The sequence below is a fragment of the Peromyscus californicus genome, unplaced genomic scaffold (assembly GCF_007827085.1).
Source record: "Peromyscus californicus insignis strain IS unplaced genomic scaffold, ASM782708v3 Scaffold_22__1_contigs__length_63687245, whole genome shotgun sequence".
Taxonomy (NCBI): Eukaryota; Metazoa; Chordata; class Mammalia; order Rodentia; family Cricetidae; genus Peromyscus; species Peromyscus californicus.
Genome location: NW_026294525.1, coordinates 1,837,139 through 1,856,247, shown reverse-complemented (window position 1 = coordinate 1,856,247; position 19,109 = coordinate 1,837,139). Strand labels below are relative to the sequence as shown.

General features: G+C 45.4%; 1 long non-coding RNA gene across 2 annotated transcripts; it reads left to right on the top strand.

Moving 5' to 3' along the window:
- The first annotated feature begins 977 nt into the window (after positions 1 to 977).
- LOC128118239 (uncharacterized) lies at positions 978 to 18,681 on the top strand. 2 transcript variants are annotated; one of them, XR_008221057.1, is made up of 5 exons: positions 978 to 3,738; positions 5,314 to 5,372; positions 13,921 to 14,029; positions 17,190 to 17,288; positions 18,108 to 18,681. It is a non-coding gene; the product is annotated as an uncharacterized LOC128118239 (long non-coding RNA). The 2 variants fall into 2 exon arrangements; XR_008221058.1 differs by lacking the exons at positions 978 to 3,738; positions 5,314 to 5,372 and adding an exon at positions 13,470 to 13,613.
- Positions 18,682 to 19,109: the final 428 nt, after the last annotated feature.

The window sequence follows — 19,109 nt, the reverse complement described above, 5'->3', positions numbered from 1 at the left end:
TAATTAGGGGATGGAGAGATGTCTCAGCAGTGAAGAGCACTGGCTGCTCTTCCAGAGACCTAAGTTTATTTCCAACACCCACAGGGTGACTCACAACCACATCTCACAGCACACATGTGGTGTATACACATAAAGTAAAAATAACTACAAATTTTTACCATTTAGGGAGCCAGTCTTTCAGTGATCAGGACATTCAAAAGCAACCTAGTGTAAGGGTAAATTTAACAGTACAGCAAAATGGTCAGGACCCAGCAAGGAGTGGAGAAAACTCCAGGCTTTCATTCAGGTTGACTCACAGCACCAAGATACCCTTTACTCATCAAAAACAAACCCTGAGACTGATTTTCAGAGGTATAATTACATAAGACTCAACATTTTCAACTTCCAACAACAAAGTCACAAGCACGAATCAGGAAAACAAAGTATATTCAGAAGTCAGAGATAAACAAGTTATCCCAGAAGAAAGCAAGACATCAGAGTCATTGCACAAAACTTTAAATCTTAAAGATGCTCACAACTCTAAAGGAAGGCATGAACAACATCTGTTTATACATGTAGGAACCAAAAATGAGACTTGATATATAAAGGAACCAAAAAAGAAGTGTAATAACAGAAATGAAAAGTTCCCCAGAGGTGCTCTAGGGTGGATTTGAGAAGACATAGAGCAAATTTGAAAGTTATTAAGCCTTAAAAAATTAAAAGAATAGGGCTGAAGAGATGGCTCAATGGTTAAGAGCACTGGCTGCTCTTTCAGAGATCCTGAGTTCAATTCCCAGCAACCACATGGTGGCTCACAACCATCTTTAATGAGATCTGGTGCCCTCTTCTGGCCTGCAGGGACACATGCAGACCGAACACTGTATATATAATTAATAAATAAATCTTTTAAAAAATTAAAGAATAAAAGAAAACAAGGAGCCCATAGAAACCCTGTATTACTTTTCTGGTGCTGTAATAAAACACCATAACCAAGGAGACCCACAGAAGAGTTTGTTTAGGCTTATGGTTCCAGTGGGGTGAGTCCATGATGCAGAGTGGAGGCATGGAAGCCGGAACTGAAAGCCAAGGGCTCACGTACTTAACAGTAAGCACAAGCCGAGCAACCAGGAGTGGGGTGAGGCCTTGAGCTCTCAAAGCCCACCCACAGTGACAGTGACATACTTCTGTCAGCAAGGCCACATCTCCTAAGCCTCTCAAAGAGCATCCAAATGGGAACGAGTGTTCAAGTGTCTGAGATTTATTTATTTTTGTGTTTTACCTACATGTCTGTATGTCTGTGTACCACTTGCATGCCTGGTACCCACAGAGACCAGAAGAGGGCATCAGATCCCCTGAGAGTGGCGTTACAGTTTTGAACAGCCCTGTGGGTGCTGGGAATTGAACCTAGGTCCTCTGGGAAAGCAGGCAGTGCTCTTAACCACTGAACCATCTCTCCAGCATAAAATGAGTCTTAACAGGTTCAAAAGATATATGTGCAAAGTATCTTCTCCAATCACAATGATATAGAAACGAGCAACATAAGGAAAACTGGAAATTTCACAAAAATGTGGCAACACCCATGGTACTAAACAATCAGAAGCAGAGATGAATGAAAATTAGGAAATGCAGTAATAGCAGTGCTGAGGAAATGTATAGCCATGGAACCTACATTAAAAAGAAGAAAGCCAGGTGTGATGGCTCATGCCTATAATCACAATTTAGGAGTCTGAGACAGGAGAATTGCTGTGAATTAAAGGCCAACCTGGGCCATAAGCTTCAAAAACATTAACCCATACATACGCGCGCACACACACACACACACACACACACACACACACACACACACATATAATTAGTGAGGGGCTGAAGCAGAAGGATTGCAAGTTCAAGGACTGTCTGGCCTATGGAGGGAGTTCAGGACCAGCCCTGGGGAACTTAGTGAAACCATGTTTCAAAAAGTAGAAAGAGTGCTCAGTGGCAGAGTACTTACTTAGCTTGCACAGGGCCCTGAATTCTGGCCCCAATACTGGCAGTAGGGGTCTGTCTCAACTGACACAGAAAGTTTGTTCCTGCCATGCTTATCTCTGACACACCCCTGCCAAGTGACCAAGTTAAGCTTGTCTCTCTGGTCCCTCTTTTCACATGATCTGCATTGGGAAGAACTATTGAGTGCCTCTCAGTCTGCCTCCTGATAGCCTCTTCATGCGGGCTTTCTACTGTGTGTTGAGGAGCCGAAATCTGAAGGCATATTAACAAGTTATCAGCTAGAGCCCTGCTCAAGCAGCAGTCTACTATTGACACTCCTGCGGTGGGCAGGAGACCGTGAATATTGCCTGTGTATCCTGGCCAGTTTTATATGTCAACTTGACACAAGCTAGAGTCATCTGATAGGAGGAAACCTCGATTGAAAAAAATGCCTCTATAAAGTCAGACTGTAGGCAAGCTTGTAATTAATGATTGGTGTGGGTGGGGCCAACCCCTGGGCTGGTGGTCCTGGGTTCTATAAGAAAGCAGGCTGAGCATGCTGGGAGGAACAAGCCAGTGGACAGCAGTCCCCTCTGGCCTCTGCATCAGCTCCTGCCTCCAGGTGCCCATCTGCTTTGAGTCCTGCCTTGGTTTCCCTCAATGGACTGTGAGTCAGGATGTGTGTGCCGAATAAACCCTTCCCCCACGCAAGTTGCTTTCCGTCATGGTGTTTCATCACAGCAATAGTAACCCTAACTGATATACCAGGGTCACCAGAGAACAAGTCAGGTAGGTATTGGTTTCAAAAGAGCAGGGAATTCATGAATCCAGTCAGTGTTACACCAGGCCAGGGACAGAATGAAGTCATAGGGACTCTGCCCACTGAGCACCGTTGGGTCCAGGGACCAGCAGACACTGTAGTAATGGGCCTAGAGACAAAGGACTCAGCCTCTAGTGGCTGCAAAGCCCGTGCCCAATCCTTCACCCACCCTGCTGGATAAACAGAGACTCAGCCCAGTATCCAGTATCCAAAAAGCCAGCTGGCTGGCCGGTGGCTGTGGGAACCCAGAGATGTATCCTTGTGGGATTAACAGCACAGCCGCCAGTATGAGACAGCTGTGTAAAGGTGCGTGTACTGTTGATTCTTCACCAAGACCCCTTGAGTAAATCCCACGTTCGTGATGGTGGAGAGCAATATTTGACATCTCATTTGGCCATTGCGAAGGTTGATCCACCGCAGAGAATATCTGAGCCACAGGAAACTGAGATCACTGTGTCACACCAGCCAGAACTCAGGAAACATGAAAACACATTTTCAACTTCTAAGTTCTTGCCACCTCTCAGGACACCATTCTTTCTCCCTTGATCCCAGTCACAAAGGAAAGTGTAGTTTCTGCTGTAAACAGCCACATAAATTGGAAGCTGGAAATACAGACAGGCAAGGCAACAGCTGCTAAATGAGGCTGGGTGGCTCCTGTGGCTACCGACGTGGCCTCGGTTAGGCAAGACTGAAGCTGCGCTGCTGTGTTAGTAACCACACAGCAGCCCCCAGAACGCTAATTTCAGTCAGTGCCCTCTGACAATGCACCCCAATGAGCAGGGAGAGAAGGAAATGTCAGGTTATGTCCCAGGCCCACCTCCCGCCCACCCTCCATCTGTGCCTGTGTCAAGGCTCACGGGAACATATGCTGCCTGTTGCTCACTGACCATCTGTTCACAGGGCTGTGAAGTGTGCCCGTTACCTTGGAGATGGGACCCTCGATTGGCGCAATACCACAAACATTTGCTGCTCAGGTTCCACTTTTATCTGTGCTCTGGAATGGGGCTAGGGGAGGCAGAGGGGAAGGGGGCAGACTGGAGGGAAGTGTGAGCTAAGAGGCCAGGCAAAGGGGACCGGGCTGGAGGAGGGGCTGGTTCCAGGGTGGGCTGGGAAGGGCTTTCCTAGGCATCCCTGTTTGTTCTCCCCAGCACCCCACCCACTGCCCGGTCCCCACTCAGGCACAGCTGGGGGTGCAGGGCGGCTGGTGAATCCAAAGCAGGGATCTGCCTCTCTTTCCCAGGGTTTGTTGGGCCTGACTCCAGCACAGACTCCAGCTCAAAAGCTGGTGTCTGTGGAGCCTCAGCCTTCCATCCATCCCAGCTCAGACTCATGATAGGACATCTGTCCTCCCCCACGCTGTTGGAGCTGGTGTGAGGAGGAACAAACAGGCTGTTATTAACAACAATCAGTCCTGAGAAACATCTCTTGCTTAGTTTGGATGGTGGAGGCGGCTCTGCCATGGTCCCAGGGGGAGTTCCAGGTTTCTGGCAAGGGTCAGGAAATTGGAACCACATCTTTTAAACAAGCTGCCCTATTCACACTGCAGCCATCCCAGCATAGGATAGTCACCTTTGCATAAGGCCAGGGTCAGGAGGGGTTCTGTTCTTTTCTTATTAGAAATCTGGGGATTCAGAGTCACTAAGTCGTAAGTCTATTTTTTTTTCTGCCCTTGCACAGTCTGGTAGCAAACTTACATAACCACATGGAGGCCATTTGAAAAGGGAGCTATGACCACCGGGACCACACTGTAGTGCTTCATCACAATGGGCAAATGTGATGGCACCCCCGTCAGAAGGAAAGACTGGACAGCTGTGGTCTAATTGCCCAGCTTCCCACATTGGGACTACAGCCTGGTCCAAGACCTCTGCTTGGGGTCCCTGGGGCCTCTTTGTCACTGGCAAAGGAACAGTGTCTTCCATATGTTCTCAGGGAGCCAACATCCCTGTAAGTTTCCTTTTGGGACAAAGTCATATCGGAATGGCACCATCCCCCTCACACTCTTGAAGTCCTTCCAAAAATGCCCTGGCCAATATGCCTGTGGTGATCACAACTATTTTAAAAGCTTTTTTTGTGGCATTAGAAAGTGCCCAGACCTCAATCAGGGCCTGGGTCTGGGTCTCAAAGGCCACCTTACCAGGCTATCCGTCCCCAGTTTAGCAGGGGCCTGCCCTCTGTCCTACCTCCTAGTCTTCCAAGGCCAGAGGACTCCTTCTGACCTTAGCACCAGCCTTCATGTCCTCAGTACTCCCTCTTCCATGGCCAAATGTCTGTCCAGTGCCTTGCTAAGCCTGTGAGCACCTTGTTTTATAATATGCCAATCAACTTCCTTAGTCAATCACTTATCATTGCAAGTCTTGAACCTAACTACCATCATTTAAATAAAATTACAATATGATCTTTAAACAACTTCCAAAAAACAAACATGTTGGGCACAAAATGGATGTGAGAAGTAAGTCAAACTTGGAATTTTTACCAACTCCTACCTTACACATTATCATAACTGAGATTGAGACCCATTCTTCATCTCATTTATACTTTAATTCCCATAGGTGTCCACAAAAGGCCCATCTCCAAGGATAAGAACTTCAAAGTCATCCATGGCTATATAGTAAGTTTGAGGCCAGCCTGGGTTGCATGAGACCCTGTATCTAAAAAATAAATAGAGAAATACCTGCTTCTAAGCTGTCAGTAGAAGGAATGAGAAATGTCAGTTTTCATGTTGCTATTTTCTCTGACTCCACCCCTGATATTCCTGACACACACAAAAAGCCTCAAGTTTCCTTACAGAGCTAGCATAGCATTTCTACCTAAGAGTAAAAAGACAGCTTCTAAAACAGTATTTCTCAACCTGTGGGTTATGACCCCTTTGAATTCAAGTGACCCTTTCACAGGAGTTGCCCAAGGCCATCCTACATATCAGATATTTACAGTTCATAAAAGTAGCAAAATTATAGTTATGAAGTCACAACAAAAATAATTTTATGGTTGGGGTTCACCGCAACCTGAGGAACAGTATTAAAGGGTGGAAGCAGGGCAAGGTTGAGAACTGTTGCTCTAAATGCTGATGTCTCAATAGCCATGTAAAATCCTGTATAAGACCTTGGCAAACTGCATCTCATAGCTGAGAGCTGGGCGGCCTAAGGGTGAAGATGTGGTGATATATTGTCATAAAGGCTTGTAGATTTACCATTTAATAGAACAAACAAGAACAGCAGCATGACCATTTAGAGTTAGACACTGGCAAGCAGGTGAAATTCAGGGTCCTCCCATTCTCTCTTTTGATTACCATTACTGCTGATGAAGAGGAAGTACTGTGGGACCCCTGGTGTATGCTGTCATGTGAAGGAGACACTGGTGTGCGCTCATTGTGGGGGAAAAAAACAAGTCACAGACGAAGAAAGTGCAAAGGAGAAAGGAGAAAAAGTGAAGGTTACTATAGTGAGAAATCCACAGAGTCTGTTTAAAGGGCAAAGGATTTTATTAAGAAAAAACTCACTGTCTTAAGGGTCGCCAAGAGGCCATACCCAAAGTCATAGGCAGGTAGTGCAGTTATCTCCTGCATCTCTAGGGGCGGTGCTTCAAGGTCATAGACAGAACAGCTATCCACTACAGGTTTTTTGAAGATTATTTTACTATGTAACTGGATAATTCCAGGGAGGTAGCCAGACAAAACATGAGAGAATTGGCTGGGTATAAAATTAGAATAGAAAAGTCCGTAGTGTTCTGGCTCTGGAATGGAAGACCCATTGATCTTGAAAAAATAAGACTCTGAGAATAGATCTGGGAAGTGTTGAAGACCCAGATACTAACTTTCTCTGAAGTGCTATTTAAAACTATATGCTACTTGCAAACGAGTAACCTGAAAATACAGAATTTTCAAATTATATGAAAAAGATATTAAAAGTACTACAGGATTTTCCTGCAATGGTGTTGAGCTGATAATTTCCTAAAAATATGACAAAGCTTGTCTGAATTCAATTAAAATTAATTATAGGCAGATCAGAGATTGAAATATTAAGGATACAGTGGAGACAGGTAGCAACAAAGAGTACTAGAAAAGAACATGGAAAGAATATCGGTGTTCTCCTCTCCCTGTCTACCTCTCTGGCTCAGGATTTCAGATCCCAGGCTGTACACAAAGGTTTTTCTGAGTCAAGACCCAAGTAGGGAGCAGGCAGAAGGCATCCAAGATTAGGGTAGTTTAGAGGCTGGCTGAAGTTCTAATACAGCTCTTTAGCAAGTTTCTTGGCTTCTCTAAGACTTGGTTTCCTGTGGTAGGGAAGGGTTAACAGTAGAATTATGGCAGAGACCAACAAAACACGGGAAATATTCACACAGAGCCTAGGAGGAAAACCGGCTCTTTTTGAGTAGGGTCATTCATCACCTCTAAAGCGTGATACAGGTGGAAGTCAGTGAATGGCCATAAGGTCTTTCTGGAGAGAGGGAGAAAGAGAATGAGGGGGAGAGGGAGAGGGAGGGAGAGAGTCAGTGTGCATGTGCATGTGCATGTGTGGATGTGATGAGCCAAGGGCTGGTCACCAGAGAGCCTCTCACTGTCCCACACATGGCTTCAGAGTGCAACATGACCACTTCAACACTCCCCCTTCACGCATCTTTCTCAACAATGTGGGGTCCTGCCAACCTGCCTGGGAAGGGATAGGGTAAGTCTCATTAAACCTGTTCTCAGCACCTATGATGGTGTCTGTGGAACTAAGAACAGCTTTTTCATGGGGAGCAGCAGATTCTCCTGAATCCCATATTTTTATGCAGTCTGAGCATTCTGTGGACATCCCCTTTGAAACGTGCAGAACAAAGAACTTCCCAGAACTATCTGAGTTTTGTGAACATGGCATAAAAAATATTTGATCAGGTTTTAGACCACAGCAAAAGAAGACAGACATTTCCCTTGCAGACATGGTAGGTGCACATTGTTCCTGGGAAGGCAGCACTTGTGTCTCTCAGAGACAGGAGAAGCTCCAGAACACTGGCCACTCTGTCCATCCTCTGCCCTACCCCCTTCCCCAAAAAGCCACCAGGAGATGGACTATGTCAGGCTTGGCTGTCTGTGGGAGGCCTAACATCTAAGCCTCACATTTCTTGCAAGCACGGGAGCCAGTCTTGTGTCCCCCAGTTGCCAAATGTCTGAAGTGGAAGTGGATCTACCTCGAACCACATGGGCTCAAAGCCCCACTGTGGGTTGCTTTCTTGCTCATGCTGCCCTGTCACTAATTAGCACAGCCCCGTCGGAGGGTCAGCCAATGAACCAGTTTGCTCAGGGGCTGGGCATGTAGTAGCAATGCTGTCTGCCCACATTCTAAACAGGGTCTCATCACTAGTACTGTCTGGTCCTACTGTATAACAGGATGCAGCATCTCAGTCCTTCAGTAATATATCTCATATTAGTGGAGAACTAGCATCCGTTAGCATCTCCAACTCTGAGTGTCACACTTCACTCTTGAGAGATGACCCTGAGTTCGAGTCCATCTTCATATAGGAAAGACCAACATCCACTAACATATTTAGTCTCCAGGTTCTTGGTCCTGTTTGAAGCAAAGCACTGAAGTACAGGGACCAAGATATAGTTGTGCCATGCACAAAGTGCTCATAGGGGAATGAGAGTTGCAGGCTTCAGGAAAGTCAGGTATGTTTGTCCTTAAATTTGGGCTATAAAGGGTCCACTCCTAATGTATCCTGCTCTCCTGGGTTCTGGCCCAGGCTGGGTGGAGGATAGCAGTTCCTGTTGGAGCCTAGGGATTCCGAGTTAAGCGAAAAGCTCAGGAGAGGCCCCTAATCTACCCATCCAAGTACCCCAGCATCAGTGTGGTAGAAGGATCTGCTGTGATAAATTCCCTCCCTGCTGAGCCTCACTCAGTATAGTTGATAGCCCAGCTTTTCTGTGCAGGCTTGAGACAGCACAACGTGGCAAGCAGAAATCTGTGGTTCCTGCCATTCTGCTCTGTGCTCAGCGTTTCTCTGTCTGTTGATGCCTCATTTGCTTCTAAAAACTCAGGAATAGAAGAAGACTAGTGACATCCTGTTCCAGAACTATCATTCTTATGTGGTAGATAAAGGTAGCTCAATCTGTCTCCTCCAGAACCCTAACTTCAGGTCTGTGTCTCTCCAGGGGCTGCAGCAGTCAGAATTGCTGCACTGGCCCTCCCTCCTACCTGGCTCAGGGTCCATCTTGGCACACACAGCTGCATTATTGCTTTCTAACTCATCCTCATATTGCCTGAACCCAGGAGCTTCTTCTGAAGGTCGTGACCCCTCCTCAGAAGCAAAACTTAGAAATAATTGTCATGGGATCCACTAAGAATACTGTAAAAAGCTTCCAAGAATGAGAGTCCCACACAGTACCCTGAAATCACATAGGGTGCACCCACTATATCCCCCCCAATGTCACCTGTGGGTTGGGTCCTCACTGTACCCATTGTGCCATACCCACCCACTAGGAATTCAGCAGTGTAAATAAAAAGCAAAAAACCAACCAAACAAAAAACAAGTATGGTGCCTAGCAGTTAAAATTTGAAGTTTAGTTAAAGAAAAAAATCTTCAATGTACATATCTAAATACAGTATCTGAAACATATTTGCCCTAAAAATTTTTTTGTTGCTTATCTAAAATTCAGACTTAGCTGGACATTGGTGGGTGTTTTGCTGGTCCTGTCCTTCCCAGAGCCTGTGGCTGGCCTTTAGGAGCAGAGGTCCCCTCTAACCCGACCATCTTTACCCCTCTCTCCCCTCCAGCCTTTTCTGTCTTATCCTTTTGAAATTCTCATTTCCCAATAATGATGCTTCTTCCTGCTATCAGAAGCACTCATGGTAGACATGAGTGCAGGACAGTAGCCAGGGCCCAGATTAGGCATGTAACTGGGTCTGTATACTATGGGTATCAGTCATTTCTCAAGTGTTTTTCAGAAAAGAAGCAGGTTGGGTGAAGACCTTCAGGGCCAGGAAGTAATGTTCCCTATTAGTGGCTGTGAGCAAGCCAAAACTGCTGGCTGTGGCAAGCGTACAGAGACAGGATCTACACAGACACAGCTGGGACATTGTCCTTATCCCATAATGTGGTGATACATTGTGTACCCTAATAAACTTGTCTGGGGAATCAAAGGACAGAGCCAGCTACTATTAGACATAGAGGTCAGGCAGTGGTGGCACACACCCTTAATCCTATCACTCGGAAGGCAGAGATCCTTCTGGAGCTCTGTGAGTTCAAGGCCACACTGGAAACAGAGCCAGGCAGTGGTGGCACATGCCTTTAATTCCAGTACTGGGAAGTACAGCATGCCTTTAATCCCAGGAAGTGATGTCTGGGCAGAGAAAGGTATATAAGGTGTGAGAAAACAGGAACTCACTCTCTTGAGGCTGAAGATTTCGCAGAGGTAAGAACTAGTGTCTGGCTGCTCTGCTTCTCTGATCTTTCAGCTTTCACCCTGATATCTGGCTCTGTCAAACAACACACACCATCCTTGATTTGAAGGCCACCAGAGAAGTTTTTTCTTCTTAATGCAAGTGGCCGTGGTAGCAAGCGTGGAGGTTGCGCTCCACGGTGTTGCCCACAGCAGCCTGCAGAGTTCTGTTAATCTCTCAGGAACTTAGACTCAGATAAAACTAGACCCAATGCTTCACTGCAGAAAAGAATCTCAAAACAAGCTCCATGAAACAATAATCCTTCATTATAGTGATCACAGTCATGTGCATACCATCTTTCCTAAGTTTTATCTTTCATAACTCTCTTTTTTTGTTGTTATTTATGTAGCTCTTCTGTAACATGCTTAAGCTTTCAGGGTTTCTCTGTGTAGTTTTGGTGCCTGTCCTGGATCTTGCTCTGTAGACCAGGCTGGCCTCGAACTCACAGAGATCTGCCTGGCTCTGCCTCCCTAGTGCTGGGACTAAAGGCACATGACACTGCCACCCAGCATCCTCATTTCTTTTTATTCCCATTTTAGGACAAAATTGTCATCTAAAATCTTCTTTCTAAATATAAAAGCATTCTCTTTAACCTTTTTTACTAAAACATCTCATTTTTATAACTGAATATTTCTTTTCCCTATTTGGTGACAATTTTTCTTAGAAAATTTAGAAATTATTTTCCTTTTAAAGATTTTTTTATTGCTTTTACATTTGTGTGTGTGTGTGTGTGTGTGTGTGTGTGTGTGCGCGCGTGCGCGCGTGCATGTGTATATTTCTTGCATATCACAGTGTGCATGTGGAGGTGAGGGACAACTTTTGAGAGTTGTCTCTCTCCTTCCTCATCTAAATTCTGGAAATTGAATTTAAATTATCAGGCTTAGTGTCATGTGTCTTACCTGTACTCAGCCATTTTACCACCCAAAATAAATGTAATCATAACAAAACGATGATATTGCACTGTACACTGAGGTTCTTCCTTTTGCCGTGACTTAGACAAAAATCCTATTAGAGCTGTTTGCTCTGAGTGTTTCTGCCATAGCCTGGGGTGTCGTCAGTCACCTGAGTTCCTTGTGACTTCTAACACTAAGGAACCTTGGCACAATGGGGCACATGACCATTTAGCCTGTTATATCAGGATCTTAACCTGCTCTAAAGCCTCTTACCTTTTATTTCAATCCTACATGGCATCCCTGTTTATCGAGTTTTACAGAGGATTGGCAGGTTGTAGTATGAAAATCCACCCACTAAATACCTCAGGATCCCCAGAAGTATCTGAAGCTCTTTTATATTTATGGGCATAGTCTGTTGTAGAATATTTTCAGTAACTTTGTCAAGTGTCATACATGTTTTACCAGACCATAAAACTCCCAAGAATTTTACAGCTGTGTTTGGCTCTTGAAACTTGTGTGGACTGATCTCCCATCCCTATTCCTTTTGGTATACTTGTGTGTCTTTTAGATGCTTTTTATATCTATAAAACCATGCAGCGGTTAATATTATGTTACCTATGCAATGAAACCTTTCCACAGAGGGTTATAAGGAAATGAAGCAAGATCTCAGGCCACTATCCTCTGACAAATAGTGGGACAGTGAAGGTAACTGTAGGGTAGCACTCTGAAGATCCATTATTGGCTATTTCAAGTGAATGAAAATTGGTCTTGATATACAGCAGCTCAGGGAATACTAAAGAAAAATGTGCTATCAGAGTCTAGTCAAGCATGGAAAGATGCCCCCTCTCCATTACTTGGAGCTGTGGTTCAGTCAAAAGAACAATATCAGGCACAGTGCAGTGGATGGTAGAACTACCCTATTGAGCTCTCTGTAATCCATGATTATTCTCCAAGAGCTTGGCTTCTTCACAAACCATACTAGGATTTTGAAAGGGCCTTTGCCTGGGCAAATGATCTCTACCTTTTCTAGCTCTTCAATGATTTGATCACATCTTCCAGGCAGTCTCTACTGTTTGATACTTACCACCCTACTCAGGGCAGGAGATTTTACAGGCTACCATCTTGTTCAACCACTACCTTTACAGTTCAAGCCCTCTGGAAGAAAAAAACTCCCCTCAAAAACATTCAGGGTGTACTCTAGCAATGCATTCACTCCCAGAATTCTCTTTTGCAATGGAAAAATGAACACTGTATACTTCATGGTGGGAGAAATGTCCACCCATAAGACAAGCTTGTTCATTTTTACCTTTACTGTTTTATCCCCGCATTCATCCACAGCTGCCAATTGCTCCAAGTGCTTTTTGGATCCAGTATCCACCAAAACCTAAGTAATTTGAACATTAATAGCAGACCGATTCTTTCATAATTCTAATGGAGGGCAACAACTTCCAGGGGCTTAATTGAGGGTTGGTGGGACTGGAGAGAAGGAATCTGATTCTATCAGGGCCTTGCCACCCTGGACCAGGCAGTAATGTAGATTTGGGGAGTAGGAGGTACCTGGGACCCTTTTAAGGAAGATTTTTGTGGCTCTAGTAAAAACTGATGAAGGCTTGGGCCAAGTGTGATGCTTGGTCGGCAGCCCAAGGTCGGCTGGGTGTCCACAGGCAGAGGAAGTTGGCAGGCAAGCGGCCTCTCGGATCTGGAAGGCAAGGCCTTCTTTCCATCGTCTCATGTTGAAGTAAATTCTGGATCTGCTAGACCTTCTTAAGCAGTGGTGACTTGGGGCCTGTGTCTATTATAGAGCCAAAGTTACCCTTGAGATGGGAGCATGTAGATTTTAAAGGAAATATCTGTTGTAAGTGTGAAGGGCTGTGTAGGATCTGTGTCCTGGATATACCTCATGGCCTTTCAATCTAAATAGAGAGCATGCACTGCCTAGTCTTAGGACTTCTTCCAGGAGCTTATAGTTGCTTGAGGTCTTCACTGACAATAACCCAGTAGGGTGTGATAGGCAGGGCTAGAAGGCTACATGTGTTAGAGTTCCCACTCTTCAGACAGACCAGAGAGCACATTGCCCAGAGAGAGGCCTGCATTTGTAATGGGCAGAGCTATTTGGGAGTTGTTTTGTGGGGGGATAAACATAGGGGAGTGGTATTAAGATGAGCCCATGGAGCAAGTGCTTGCCTGAAATGTTCTTTGCAGACACTGTATTGCTCTGATAGAACACACTTCTTGATACAGGAAGCAGGATTCATTCTCCACCCCCCTCCACTGCCCACCCTGCCACCCCCACCACCCCCTCCACCCTCCATCCCCACCACCCCCACCACCTCCTCCACCCCACCACCCCCCTCCACCCCGCCACCCTTGTACTTCAAATGTCATCTGCAGAAGGACTAAGACCAGCAACAGCCACATGGGTCAGAAGAGCCTTCCCTGGCTTCCAGGATACTCAGTCCCAGTGAGATGTCCAACAACCCACTGTCTGGTTTGTGTGCTTCAAAGAAAGCCAGAATTCTGTCTTCCCAGGCCTGCCAAATAGGGGTATGAAGTGATAATAAACACTGAAAGTTCTCAGACATTTGCAGGGGAATCTAAAGCAAGCCTGCAGGAGTGAGACATTTCTGCAGGAAGCAGTGCATTTTGAAGCATCTCAAGAGCTCTTGCTCATGCCTGACCTCTCCTGGACAGAGCTCATAGATTTCCCTGCCCAGCTCTTCCAAGAGCAGTCCCAGGGACCCACCTGAACTTCAAGCTCCTTTGTGAATTCAAGGGCTTGATAAAATTAAACCATTCACACTTGCCTGAGAAGATGAGATGCACCACCTCCTTCCTTCCCCTCTGCTTACAGATGGCCCTGTGGACGAGATCAAAAGCGAGCCCTGCTCTCACACGGTCTTAAGGAACTCACAAATGCCCAGGTGTGGAGAGTTGTATGGCTGAGACAGCCGGGAAAAGAGGTAAGGAAGGGAGAAGGGCTGGATAGCCGCCAGCAGGTGGGTAACAAGATGAAATATATGAGCTCCTTCCCACCTTAGAAGATGGTTTGGGGAGGGCTGATTTCCAGGAATCCTGTATCCCACACGCCCTGGTCCCACAGTGCTCCTCACTTCATCTCTTCCCAGCCGCAGCCCTAGCAGAGCCTGCAGCTGGGGCTGGGATGCAGAGCTTCCTTAACAGAGAAAGCAAGGACAATGAGTAGAGAGAAGGATGTAGTAGGAAGTCACAGTGTGAAAAACTTAATTCAGGGGCTGGGGTGGAGAGCATGGATTTCCTCAGACAACCAATTTTCCTGAACTTTTCTCACTGAGTTGTATTTGTTTAAAAAAAAAAAAAAAAAAGCAAGCAGGTAGGGCAGCTGTTTTCGTAAGCAGCTGTGAGATGAAAGTGTATTCAGTGACTAATCCCTGAAATGGTCCAGAGGCCAGCAGCAGGTACCTGGCTCCCGGGATCTGTCACTGCTCCCTCTGACAACTTTTCTCACTGAGTAAATGATCTGATTCACGACAGACTGAATCCTGTGGTTTATTCACTGTCATCAAATAATTTACCTGAAACTTTTCAAATGATGTATTGCTAGTTATTCCTACTAATGTGGAATGCTATTTTAAAGTAGTCATTCCAAGTAACTCTGTCTTTGTTCCATCTACAACTCTTTGGCTTGGTTGTGAAAACTTCTGCCCTGCCTTTTAAATGATTTTTCTCGAACAAGAAGCTTTCAGATAACTCTCAAGTTACCAAGGCCTGGAGCCCACATCCTATGAGCAATGCTAATAGGCCAGGAGTCAGGTTCTCTGATAGGCAGATGGGGAGAGGGACCATAACTATGTAATAAAGAAGGTGAACTTCCAAAATGGCCGGCTGCTTCTTCACCCTCCTGACCTGAGACAAAGGCCTGTAGGGTCCCCTGTCTGTGAACCAGCCCAAGATTAGTGTCTGGTAGATGGGAAAGTGACCTCTCTTTCCATAAGCATACAGCAAGAAGGGACCAAGAGAACATAAAAGCAGCTCAGAGGGAACTTCAGCTAGATCAGACTATGATGAAACTCTCATTTTAGACCTCCAGCCTCTGTGTCTGGGAGAGGATGAATTCCTGTTGTTTCAGCTGTCCAGCTATGGCATCTTGCTATGGCAGCTTCACTTTTCCAGTCTACTTACTAGATGGAAACCACACAAAAAAGGTCCCAAAGCCGCTACCAGCTGATCCTGAGTAACAACACAAAACAGAACCTATAGTGCCACACAATCCACCCATTGGTTCCCTCGTAGAGCCATAAATACAAGAAAGAAAATTCATGGAATAACACACAGCAAGGACTCACTGTAGTTGCTGATGTCTGATGACACACATTTATGTACTTCAGTGGCTTTATATTAGTTTAGTGGTGTGCAGACTGACATAGGAACTCTGAGTCTGGTAGAATCCATTTTGGTTTAACTCTCTCTGGTGGACTAGTTTAGAAAACAGTAAGACTGCCGGGCAGTGGTGTCGCACACCTTTAATCCCAGCACTCAGGAAGCAGAACCAGGTAGATCTCTGTGAGTTCGAGGCCAGCCTGGTCTACAGAGTGAGATCCAGGACAGGTACCAAAACTACACAGAGAAACCCTGTCTCGGGGAAAAAAAAAAAAAGAAAGAGAGAGAGAAAGAAAGGGAGAAAGAAAACAGTAAGACCCACTTGCTTGACAAAGGCCAGGCTCCAGCTCAGAATTGTGATTTGAGCTGCTGGGTCTCTGGCTGTGTCTTTGATGTCATTAAACTGCTGTTGATCACCATGTGGGTAAAATTCCTCCTCGGGGACACTTGCTGGGTCGAAGGTGAGGTGAGTGCAGGTCACTTATCAGTTCCAGGCAAGACCTACTGTGCATCTGTGTAGCCATGATCTTGTCCCTTCCAGATAGAGGGCCTGTGAGTAGAGTTCTTCCTGATGTGGGAAGCCATGCATTCCTGCTCAGAGCACTTGTGTTTACTATCATGGACAGCAATGAACGTCTAGTGCAGCCATCTAAAAGCAAGGCATGAAAGAATGAGTTTCAGGGTCCCTTAACTTAGTTTAAAGGGTAATAAATTGCAAACTTATCTCAAAAGAGTGCTATGAAAACTGTAAGAGATCATGTGCACAGAGCAGACTTTCCAACATGTGAATCTACCACATTGTGCCCACAAGCACCACAGTGGTGGGTCAGTCACCACTGCCCTCCAGGAATAAAGGGATCCAGGTTCTGGAGAAAGTCTTGCAGCCCTTTCCCATTTCTTGAAGGAGCCTTGGGCTGCCATTCAGCTTGGTGCTAGGTTCAGTTGGCCCAGGCCTTATTTCAACCCTCCTTCTTGACTGTTGACTATACTGGCTACACTGACCTTCTAGTCTGTTTATGACAGTAAGGGTGTATCACCCACAAAGGAGTGATGGAAACCTCAGAGGGGACAAGGTAGACTATAGTGTCCAGGACAATGGAGCTAGCCTTGGAACTCATGGGACCCTCCAATCTAGAGTTGTAAACCTGGGCAACATCCCCAGCCCTATGCTAGCCCTAGACCATTGTAGCTGCTTTGCTTTTGCACTTTGGGAAAGACAGGAAGGCAAGGATACTAGTGGAGGGTGTGAACCCAGAGGGTGTGAATGTAATATATCTTGGATTTGTTTGGAAGCATTTCATCCTACTTACCTGTCTTGAGGCACCTCTCCATGTGTACCCCTAAGCTCTCCATTGGAGTCCAGCTTCAGTTATGGCCTCTTCTTCCAGTAGAATCAGAACATCTACTGAGTGTCAATCAAAACCACAAACCACAGACCCCTGGCTTACACTTGCAGTATCTGTCAGCTTCCTGACTTTTGGGGTACAGCCTGAGGCCTTATTCCTTCCCTTCCTACCAAGCTTCCTATAGAAAGTAGACCTCAGCTGCCCATACAGAGGACACATGCACTGTTGGAGGGTGTAGTAATTTGAATAAGAATGCCCCCATAGGCTCATATATTTGAATGCTTAGTTATAAGGAAATGGCACTATTTAAAAGGATTAGGAGCTGTGGCCTTGCTGGAGGAAATGTGTCACTAGAGATGAGCTTTGAGGTTTCAAAAGCTCAAGCCAGAGCCAGTGTCTCTCTTCCTGATGCTTGCAGATCTGGGTGTAGAACTCTCAGCCACTTCTCCAGCACCATGTCTGCCTGAGTAAGACTGTACTTCCTGCCATGATGATAATGGACTAAACCTCTGAAACTGTAAGTAAGCCCCAAGGAAATGCTTTCTTTTATAAGAATTGCCATGATCATGGTGTCTCTTCACAACAACAGAACACTAAGACAGAAATTGGTACCAGAGGGTGGAGTATTGCTGTGACAGGCCTGATGGTGCTGCTTGTTGGCAGAATGTGCACTTTGGAACTTTGGATTAGGAAAACAGTTGAATGCTTTCAGCAGGGCTTAATGGGCCATACTAGAAGGAGCATGGAAGACAGTGGTGCTTAGAGCAATGTAAATAATGACAGCCCAGCTCAGGAGTTTTCAGAGGAGAGGAATATTAGTAAGTGGCCTAGAGACCATTCTCGTGATATTTTGGTGAAGAATGTGCTTTCTGCCCTTGCCCAAAATATCTGCCTGAGGGTAAATTGAAGAGTTTTGGATTAATAGCATTGGCAGAGGAGATTTCAAGACAGCTTAGTATTGACTCTGTCATATGGTTACTAGTGGTCACTCTTATGAAGATCTATACTGAAAAGGAGAAAGCTGAGCAAGGAAAAATATAAGTTGTATAGTTTGAGGAGAATAGGAGCACCAGGAAGTGTAATAGAGCTAAGTCCTGTATTCAAGGAGATAAACAGATTAAAGACAAGCCTGATGCTAAATGTAAAGGTGACCTCAGAGCAGAATTTCACCCAGCTAAGCTTCCAATTTGTGGAAGGAATTAAAGAAAAGCTTAAGTAGTGAAGGAAACCATAGAAAACAGAAGGCCAATGCACAAATAATTGAATGAGGGGTCCAGGTTTCAGTCCCATCAAGCAGAATAACTTGGCAACTTTGACCATGTGGTTCTTGCTTTAGAGTCAAGGATACAAGAAAGGGGTTATGGAATCTCCTTCCTCATCTAAGAAAAGCCACTGAGGTCAGGCATGTGTCAAGAGTGTTCCTGGATGGAGGCCCAGGGGGGCCATCGTGTGAAGCTGTGAAGGTGAAGCCTGGATTGTGTTGGAGACTCTAAGATGTTGGAGATGCCAGAGTCGTGGGATACCTGCCAAGAAGAGGTACTAACAGGGTGTGGAATCAGCCCAAGAGAGAGAAGTGTGCTGCAGTCAGCAAAGCTGAAAGGAGTTGGAGATCCAAAGAGTACTTTGACATCAGACAAGGAGATGCAGAATTTGTAGTTTGCTCTGTTGTTTTTAGTCTTTGGTCTAGTATTTCCTCACTATGCTCCCCTTCCTCCATTTTGGAATGGTAATGTGTATTCTATGCATTGTATGTTGGAAGTATGTGATCTGCCTTTTTGTTTTCTTTTTTTTGTCTTGTTTTGTTTTTTTAAAACAGGGGATTACAGTTAAGAGGCTGCCATGAGTCTCAGAAGAGACTTTGGACTTTATAACAATGTTGAGACTGTTAATAAACTATGGGGACTTTTGAAGTTGGCCTGAATGAATTTTTGCATTATGAATAGGAACAACCCCCATAGACTCACATATTTGAATGCTTAGTCTTTAGGGACTGGCTCTATTTGAGAGGGATTAGGAGGTGTGGCCTTGTTGGAGAAGATGTGCCCTTGTTGGAAGAAGTATGTCACTGGGGAGTGGGCTTTCAGTTTCCAAAACTCAAACCAGGTCCAGTGTCCCCTCTTCCTGCTGCCTGCAGACCCAGATGTAGAGCTCTTAGTTTCTTCTCCAGCACCATGTCTGCCTGTATGTGGCCATACTTTCCAACATGATGATAACCTCTGAAACTGTAAGCAAACCCCAATTAAATGCTTTCTTTTCTAAGAGATACCTTGCCTTGGTCATGGTGTCTCTTCACAGCAATAGAACAGTGACTAAGACAGAGGGTATGGCACAGGACAGG